The sequence below is a fragment of the Littorina saxatilis genome, linkage group LG1 (assembly GCF_037325665.1).
Source record: "Littorina saxatilis isolate snail1 linkage group LG1, US_GU_Lsax_2.0, whole genome shotgun sequence".
Lineage (NCBI taxonomy): Eukaryota > Metazoa > Mollusca > Gastropoda > Littorinimorpha > Littorinidae > Littorina > Littorina saxatilis.
Window position 1 is genome coordinate 5,780,503 of NC_090245.1, and position 10,150 is coordinate 5,790,652.

Genomic DNA, 10,150 nt, shown 5'->3' on the forward strand with positions numbered 1-10,150 from the left:
CTTACTTCAAACAAGACAGATGCAGACGTATTTCAATGTTAAAACGCGAGTCTGTTATTGCAACAGCTCCACATTTAAGTGTGAACACCAGCATGAGAACTAAGCCTTTAAGTTTCTTTGTCGAAGACAGAGTTGTTTAAAACATTGAAGAGACAAGCTATGGTCTTCAACATATTTATATCTGCACATTTCCTGGCATTTATGTTGTGAAGAAGCAAAGAAGTCATCGGTGCAGCCAAAAACGAGTGCTTGTGCGCTTATTTTTTTTTAATTAACGGAAAAACGCACACCATCTTATTCTAATATTTTATCTCTGCGTGTCTAACTTTCAAAAAGCAACAAAACGGAATGGTAAAATGGGTCGCCCTAAAGCAGAAGCACCTGTACGGCACAGATAGGAAATGGGAACGCGAAGTAAAATACAAACCTCTTCTCGGCACTAATGTAGGTGACCAACTGGTGGCAACTACATTTTTTTACATCAACGTCCAGCTGTTCAAGTTGGGGTCGCGTTCAAACAAAAGCACCTGCGACCATTACGTAAAGCACCGAGTGAAATTGGAACGCGACATAATGCGGTCTTCTCGATACTAATACAGGTGAAAATCTGGTGGCAACTAAAAACAAATCGCGCAAGGCGAAAGTACAACATTTAGTCAAGCTCAGTCGAACTCACTCAGAATGAAACTGAACGCATTGCATTTTTTCCGCAAGACCGTACACTCGTAGCATCGTTTGTCCACCGCTCGTGGCAAAGGCAGTGAAATTAACAATCCAGAAAAGCGCGGTAGCGGTTGCGCTGAGGAGGATAGCACGCTTTTCTATATCTCCATTCTTTTTAACTCTCTGAACGTGTTTTTAATCCAAACATATCATATCTATATGTTTTTGGAATCAGGAACCGACAAGGAATAAGATGAAAGTTTTTAAATCGATTTCGGAAATTTAATTTTAATCATAATTTTTATATTTTTAATTTTCAGAGCTTGTTTTTAATCCAAATATAACATATTTATATGTTTTTGGAATCAGAAAATAATGAAGAATACGATAAACGTAATTTTGGATCGTTTTATAAAAAAAATAATTTTAATTACAATTTTCAGATTTTTAATGACCAAAGTCATTAATTAAATGTTAAGCCTCCAAGCTGAAATGCAATACCAAAGTCCGGCCTTCGTCTAAGATTGCTTTGCCAAAATTTCAATCAATTTTATTGAAAAATGAGGGTGTGACAGTGCCGCCTCAACTTTTACAAAATGCCGGATATGACGTCACCAAAGACATTTATCAAAAAAACTGAAGAAAAGGCTGGGGATATCATACCCAGGAACTCTCATGAAAAAATTCATAAAGATCGGTCCAGTAGTTTACTCTGAATCGCTCCACACACACACACACACACACACACACACACACACACACACACACACACATACACCACGACCCTCGTCTCGATTCCCCCCTCTACGTTAAAACATTTAGTCAAAACTTGACTAAACGTAAAAAAAGAAGATTTAAACTTACATCAACGTCCAGCTGCTTCAAAATGGGGTCGCGCTTAAACAAAAGCACCTGCGACCATTGTGTAGGTTACTGGGTGAAATGGGAACGCAAAATCCTAACAAGAAAACGCTCTTCTCAGCACCAGACAGCTGCATGTAACACTAATTCCACGGCCCTATTTCCAGCCATTGGCACGTGGTGTGGAATCTTTCCACTGTCCTCCATCGCACTTGCGCAAATAGCATATTTTAAATCACGTCACGCCGCTTCCGGTAAACGTGTGATGGAGCAGGGCATGCTGGGATACAGATATCTGATCATTCTGGAGTTACAGGCCTTGACTCTTGCTCAGGTTGCCTTTTCAATTCTAGATTTTGCGATTAGGCGGAGGGTTCGAATATACCCTGACGCACTCCTTCTTGCGTTTCGTCACTGCTTTGATTTTCGATTCACTCAGCCCAACTCACTCCATTTCATTAGCTCATATTATTTGTCAGCATTGGATATAAACGTGGACTAAGAAAATACTGATATCATGAGATTATAATAAGTTTAAACTTTGGAAAAGAAACTGAAGGAGAAGTTCATAATTTGTTTTGACGTCCTTTAAGGTCATCACCCCCCCCCTCCCCCCCCCCCCCCCCCCTGCCTGTCTGCCTTGCACAAACACGATTCAACTGTATAGGGGATGAACAGAATGAACAAAACGAACTGCGGTGAATGTCTTGCAGCGAAACGACAAGCAAAAAGTTATCAATGGCTGTATCACTTTAAACGTTGGCGGAGCTTTACTTCATTGATCAATCCTTTTAACCTGGCGCTACTTCCTTTTTTCCCTTCGTAATCTTCCTCTTTGATAGACAAGGGGAAATCTTTGAGCAAAATTGGTTTCAACCAATCAAATCTTCTGGATTTAGACACGTCAATCGCGAAAGGTAAAGGGAGAGAATTGGGTGTCGAAAGAAAGCAATGGGAGAGGAGGGGAGAGAACCAGGCTTCGCCGCTATCGATTCCTGTCGCCCAAGAAACTGCTGGCCAAAGGAATGGAGGAAGACGGTGAAGAGAAAGGAAATGAATGCAGGATTGACATGAGATTCAGGGGAACGTTTCTGTCTATTCACAGCACGAGGTATCGGCAATTAATAACAATTGCTTTAGAACAGTCTATGAAATGTTGCAGAGCTATCAGTTTCAGTTTCAATGTTTGTGTTTTGTTTTTAATTTATTTTCTTCTGTTTTAATCTTTCTTCCTTCAGACTTTTCTTCAGTTTCTTCGATTGTTGGTTAGTGCGTTCTTCTTTCTTTCTTTCTTTCTTTCTTTCTTTCTTTCTTTCTTTCTTTCTTTCTTTCTTTCTTTTTTTATTTTTTTTCCAATCAATGTCATTCTCATTACATTTCTCTTTTTTTCTCTTTTTTTCTTCTTTTTCTTCTCCTTCTATGTTTCGTGTTTTATTACCCTCTTTCGTCCTCTATTTGTTTGAAATCGCGAAAGCTTCTGTTTATGCTAAACGTCAATTCTACATAGCACTTGATGGAAAGTTAAGTTGCGAATCAGGGGTGTGACTGAGACAGACAGACAGTTCGGTTACCTGCCGCCTAGAGGCTGAGGAATTCTCTGATGCAAAGATTTGAGTTAGTCTGGAAGACTAATCCACTATCCTCTTTCTCTCTCTCTTTCTCTCTCTCTTTCTCTCTCTCTCTCTCTCTCTCTCTCTCTCTCTCTCTCTCTCTCTCTCTCTCTCTCTCTTTTTTTTTCCGTCTCAGATTGGCATGTTCATCAGATTCGACAAGGTTACAGACCTGAACTGAACGCACTAGAAAGAACTGATGCATGAATAATTCATGAAATGATGGAGTTGGGTGGCCTCGTTTTGCTCGCGTAACCCTTCCCTCATTTTTCTTCCAGGAAGCAACGGACGTGACGACATCTGACTGACACGTCGAACGGCCCTGGGATTTAAATAGAAATCACCCAGTTGACATACATACACTGCATTCTTCCTAATGAGTTCTATTTTACGATCCCCCCCCCCCCCCCCCCCACTCCCCTCACCCCGCCTCCTCAAACACCCATCGCACCCCATCCCACTGTATCCGTCGGAACAGACTGAGAAGTGGTTGATTTCTTTCACGCTAAATCTCCGTTCACTAAATTTTCCATCAATATGCCAGTTATGTTATTCATCCGGTCAGTGTGTTACCATGTACCATCTGATTTCTGTCATTATTCTTGCGTTGTGGTGCCAGTCACGACTGACAGGGGTGTTGACAAGCGTAGGATTCATCCTGTCATTTAAAAAGCGGCGTCTTGATCAAGAACTGCCAGTTGCGTTGCTGGTCAGTTGAATGCATTGACCCCAGGTCAGTTTCCATAAAAGAATAAGTGTCGGTGTTCTGTTCAGGTGTCTGTGTGGGGTTAATGTATTGAGGTCCTCGGCGACGCGACTGGAGACTCGTGATTATGACGCCGCTTGAAGATACACTACTTCCCGAGTTAAAAGTTGGGGTCACCATCTCAGATCATCTGGCAGGTTTTTACAAGGGACAAAAACATCCCCCCACTTTGTCACATACAACAAATCAACGTCCTAACTGCTTGCTGTGACACGTTGTAATATTGTGTATTAATGAATATTGTATGAAGCCACCATTGGCCTTTACAAACATTACATTCTTCTAAAAGAGTGGCCGCAGTGCACAGAGAGCACCAAGCTAACTGTTGGTATCTGACCAAGTGGAGGGATTGTCTTATCCCGTGTGAAAGTTTGGACACTTCTCTTGTGGCTGGCATGATGGATAACATGAGAACGAAGGTATCTTTAACGACTCTGAACACAGCCAATTCATATTCCTTCAAGGTATAGTTAGAGGCTTAGAGAAGGGTGGTCCTGTACTATCCTTGCTGCTGGCACGTGATGGTCGACAGACAGCCGCCATGGGGAAAGCCTGTGTTCTGTAGCCCTAGAGGTCACGGCGTTTCGGTCACCAGACCAGCCACACAGGGGACAGCCCAAATGAAGAAACCTAATAGCTAAGAGTCCCAGTGATCTGCATCGTGTTATGAAGGGTAAAAAAAAGTTACGAGGGTGAGGGGTGTTAATTAAGGTGACGTATGTAAAGGGTTCGCATCTTGAACGTCTTGTATTCTGCGTAGGCAGTCACCTTGACCTTCCTATGTTCATCCAAACACTGTACATGAGGAAGACGTGGAACTTGCGAAGAAAATGCGAAAAAGTGTTTGTGGGTTATCGTCCCTAGTTACATGCTGGCGGCGAAAACAAAATGGCGGATCGCGTAGGTACCGATCGCGTGCGAGGTGGTGGTAAATTGTGCTCGGCTTTTTGTTGCAAGAACGCCCGTTACAAACAGAGCTGCTTCGGAAAAACTTTCCACAAGTTCCCTAAAGAAGAAAAAAGGTGGGTTGTGCAGTGATTATTTCATCAAGTTTACTTTCTTCAGAATGAGAATGCAATGGCTCGAGTCAACTCACTCAGTACTACTACTAGTAGACTACAGCGTCAGCAAGTTCTTACAACTGTGATCGAGTGTGAGTCAGCAGTCAGTACAAAACAACAGTTTACACTTGATGACAAACTACCCGTGGGCATATTTGCCGAAACCTTTAATCAAACCTTGCTTACGGGAAAAGTACAGTACAAAAGTACACTCATCCGTTTTGCGTTCAGGCAGAGCGTTAGATTTAGACTGAAGATCTGATTTAGCTTTTTTTGTCTTTCCTTTTTGCTTAGTTTAACAATAACATTGTTGTTTTTATTGTCAAACTAGGTGCAGAATATGGATGCAATTCACAAGGCGAGAGGACTTTGAAAAGCTGCAGCCAGCTGATGTTCAAGATCTCAAGCTTTGTACTGATCACTTTGAGGCCAACCAGTAAAACAATCCTGCAGAGAGGATCACTTGTGTGGAATGCTGTCCCGACATTGTTTGCAGTGCCCAATCCACCACCGAAGGTTATTTATTTATTGGTTTTAGGTTTTTGCAAACCAAAGAAGCACACTATTAAATGCAGGTTGAGTAATGACAAGTTTGAGGCTGATAAGAATTGAAAACAAGTCGCGTAAGGCGAAAATACAATATTTAGTCAAGTAGCTGTCGAACTCACAGAATGAAACTGAACGCACCGCTCATGGCAAAGGCAGTGAAATTGACAAGAAGAGCGGGGTAGTAGTTGCGCTAAGAAGGATAGCACGCTTTTCTGTACCTCTCTTTGTTTTAACTTTCTGAGCGTGTTTTTAATCCAAACATATCATATCTATATGTTTTTGGAATCAGGAACCGACAAGGAATAAGATGAAAGTGTTTTTAAATTGATTTGGACAATTTAATTTTGATAATAATTTGTATATATTTAATTTTCAGAGCTTGTTTTTAATCCGAATATAACATATTTATATGTTTTTGGAATCAGCAAATGATGGAGAATAAGATAAACGTAAATTTGGATCGTTTTATAAATTTTTATTTTTGTTTACAATTTTCAGATTTTTAATGACCAAAGTCATTAATTAATTTTTAAGCCACCAAGCTGAAATGCAATACCGAAGTCCGGGCTTCGTCGAACATTACTTGACAAAAATTTCAACCAATTTGGTTGAAAAATGAGGGCGTGACAGTCGACAGTGCCGCCTCAACTTTCACGAAAAGCCGGATATGACGTCATCAAAGACATTTATCAAAAAAATGAAAAAAACGTTCGGGGATTTCATACCCAGGAACTCTCATGTCAAATTTCATAAAGATCGGTCCAGTAGTTTAGTCTGAATCGCTCTACACACACACACACACACACACACGCACAGACAGACAGACACACATACACCACGACCCTCGTTTGGATTCCCCCTCGATGTTAAAATATTTAGTCAAAACTTGACTAAATATAAAAACAGCATTGTTCCCATCAAATAATGCCTGTTTGCATTTAGCGCAAACAAATGATAAGGCCAACAAAAAAAAGTTACTTATTTTGGATCGACGTCTTGATTATGATGATATGATGAACTTATTTTGCAAAAAAACAGCCCCAAATGGCAAAAAAAAGTATAGCGTCGGCATCAACAACAAAAAAGTTGTATGTTTTTGGTCACCTGACCCTACCTATGTTTTCCCGACGACCCTAGACTTTTTTTTTGCATTTTCAAAAATAAAAGGGGTATTCGAAAATCAATTGTTTTCCTGTTTTTCAACAAAATAAGTTAAAAAGATGGTTTAAAAAAAAAAAAGTTTAGAAAAAAATCTCCACCTTTAGTCATGTTAGGCCACAAAAAAAGTCTGTTTAAGGTAACATAGGCCCCCCAAAAATAGCGTCGGTAGGTCGGCTTTTTATTTTTGTATTTTAGCCATCTGAATATTTTAATTTTATTTTTTAATGCCCCCAAAAAGTCTAGGGCCGGTGGGAAAAAAATAGGGTCCGTCCGGATACCGTAAACAGATTATTTTTTGTTTTGCCTTACCAGAAACATACACTTTTTTGTGTGGCCTAAGACCAATGCCATGAAATTGGGAGAATTGTTTCATTGTGACTGGGTGTTGGTTGTGAGTTTGTCAGTTAAAGAGCTGTGCATTTGCAGGTTGCTAGTGGGAGGAAGCCACCATCGCAAAGGGTAGCTACAAATGAAGCCAGCACCGACCTGTCGCCTGATGCACAAATTGTTCAACCAGGTAAGAGATTTTTAACCATGTAGAACACCTTGACATCAAAAAATGTTTAAACCCATCCATTACATAGTTGATAATTGCTGTATAGGGTGACGGGCGCTGTGGCGGGGTGGTAAGACGTCGGTCTATTAACTCGGAAGGTCGAGGGTTCGAATCCCGGTCGCGGCCGCCTGGTGGGTTAAGTGTGGAGATGTTTCCGATCTCCCAGGTCAACTTATGTGCAGACCTGCTAGTGACTTATCCCCCTTCATGTGTACACGCAAGCACAAGCACAAGGGCGGGGATATAGCTCAGTTGGTAGCGCGCTGGATTTGTATTCAGTTGGCCGCTGTCAGCGCGAGTTCGATCCCAGGTTCGGCGGAAATTTATTTCACAGAGTCAACTTTGTGTGCAGACTCTCGTCGGTGTCCGAACCACCCCCCGTGTATACTACATTGGGTGTGCACGTTAAAGATCCCACGATTGACAAAAGGGTCTTTCCTGGCAAAATTGCTTAGGCACAGTTAATAATTGTCTACCATATCCGTGTGACTTGGAATAAGGCCGTGAAAGGTAAATATGCGCCGACATGGCTGCAATCTACTGGCCGTATAAAATTTCATCTCACACGGCATCACTGCAGAGCGCCTAGAACTGTACCCACGGAATATGCGCGATATAAGCGTCATTGATTGAAGACCAAGGTCAATTCCATCATTGTTCCACATCGTATCCATAGTTGCTAATACACTTCATTTCTGGCCTGCCTTCCTACGCATACGCTATTGTTTATTTTCATTTTGTGATTTAATTACACGTGTTTTAATTTCTTCCAGGTTGTAACTTGTTATGGTTATGTTATTTTATGTGTGTTTTGTGTGTGTGTTTTCTTTTTTAGATGACATTCAGGCGATCCTGGAGGACATAGGATGTAAAGCATCAAAGTCGTCATCCTCCCCATCCCCTCGTGAAGCGGAACTTCGGCAGAAGGTCAACAAACTGAGGAGCAAGGTTTTCGATTAGAAAAGAAAACGATGGAACCCCGTGTAAAACGAGCGAGTAAATTAGCCAAGCCTCCCAAGAAAGACTTTGTAATAGAACAGTTGTCTCATATATTATCAGGCGAGGCGAGCTATTTTGCCATTTATGCCTGTTACATATTTACCGGTTATCTGCTGCTGTGTCCAATCCTGGCAGAGACGGGAACGCATGTTACCAAGGAGCCGAAGGAGAGTCAATGAGATGAGAGAATGTGATTAACAATTGCCAACTCTCTCCGTACAAAGAGGGTCCAAAATTGTATCAAAATATAGATGGTAGGGAATTCAAAATAAAAAAAGACAATAGACAAAACATGTACTTCGGCTCATAGAGCCTTCTTTAATTTTTGACTCATTAAGTCCATGCTCCGAGAGTCCTTTTTTTAATTTTGAATTGCCTACCATCTATATTTTTATACATTTTCAAAAAGATTCAACAGTCACCTTCCGTTATTCTTGAACTTGGCTATCCCAGCCTTACCTCAACATTCGATATTCCTGTGATATTTTTGACGTAAAATCAATTTTTACTGTAAAACTCTTCGGCAAGAGGATTGGTCCAAGCAAACAAATAATAAACTTGTTTACAAAAACTGTATACATGTATTTAGTTAATACCCCCAAAATTGTATAGTATATACAAGATTTTTCCTGATATTTCCGATCAATTGCCTATGGTTTTATTTAGCTAAAAGATTCAAACGTCACACCTATGACTCATGGCTATTTTTAAGGGGGGAGTAGCATCCCTGGTGTGTTGTTTGTGATGTACCTTTTAGTCTGTTCACAGTAACATAGGCACACAAAAAGAGGGGCGGTAGGTCGGCTTTTCTTAATTTTTTTTTAAAACCATCTTTTTACATTATTTTGCAAAAAAACAGGAACAAAATTGATTTTTTTTCTTTCTTTTTCTCCAAATGCCAGAAAAAAAAAGTCTAGGGTTGGCGGGGAAAAAATAGGGTTGGTCGGGATACCGTAAACAGACTATTTTGCTTTTTTGCCTAAGCAATGACTAACAAACTTTCTTTAGGGTCTGACATTGTATATACTAAAGTATTAAACAATGGCGACTGCACGTGAGAGGGAACAATAAAGAGACCAAAAAGCAATGTACTCACGTTAAAATGACGAACACGGAACGAATAACGGCGACGTTTCAACCTAAGGGTCTTCTTCAGGCACAAAAACACAAAAGTACACACACAAAAAAGAAGAAAGACGATAGAACAAATAAAGAGGAGAACAACTGACAAAACAACTGCACTGCACAAACCAACAGGTGACAAAGACAGAGAAGCAAGGGAAGCTACCCGAGGGGAATGAAAAGCGGCAGTTTTGAGGTCTGTAGACCAAACAAAATGTTCCCTTTCATGCAACCCCCCCCCCCCCCCACATTTTTTTTTATTTGTATTTTGTAATTGTGCCTTTGTCCAGTCACATGATTTCACTTTGTACTTAAAAACTTGGCACTGTCATTATTTATTGCTATTTATTGTTCAGCTGTTCAGTATTTATTGCTATTGGGCATCAGTTGTTCAGTTGCCCTCTTTCGAATGAGCCATGCATGCATTATGGATGTGTTTAGCGAATTGGGATACCTAAAGCAATGTAAAAGAAGAAACAATGTGAAGCAAACATATAGCACCAAATAAAATAACCGAATCAGAATGGAAACTTCTTCAGTGTATGTGTGTGTGTGTGTGTGTGTGTGTGTGTGTTTGTGTGTGTGTGTTTGCTGTTTTAAATACCGAAAATGTGAAAATAAAGCAAGTCACAGCATGAGAAAGATCGACTGTACTAGTCATGACAAAGCAGGAGACAGCCTGATCAGCATGTAGAAAAGGGGAATAACTCGTATTTAGCCATTCTCATTTCTAAGCATGCCCAATGAGGAAGTTATCCTTCTTCCCATTGTAGTTTCTTTGGTTCATCTACGTCGTCTGTGG

At 40.6% G+C, this 10,150-nt stretch overlaps 1 long non-coding RNA gene across 1 annotated transcript; it reads left to right on the plus strand.

Annotated features, from left to right (window-relative positions):
- Positions 1 to 6,414: 6,414 nt before the first annotated feature.
- LOC138959954 (uncharacterized) lies at positions 6,415 to 9,872 on the plus strand. The gene is made up of 2 exons (XR_011453848.1): positions 6,415 to 7,188; positions 8,063 to 9,872. It is a non-coding gene; the product is annotated as an uncharacterized lncRNA (long non-coding RNA).
- Positions 9,873 to 10,150: the final 278 nt, after the last annotated feature.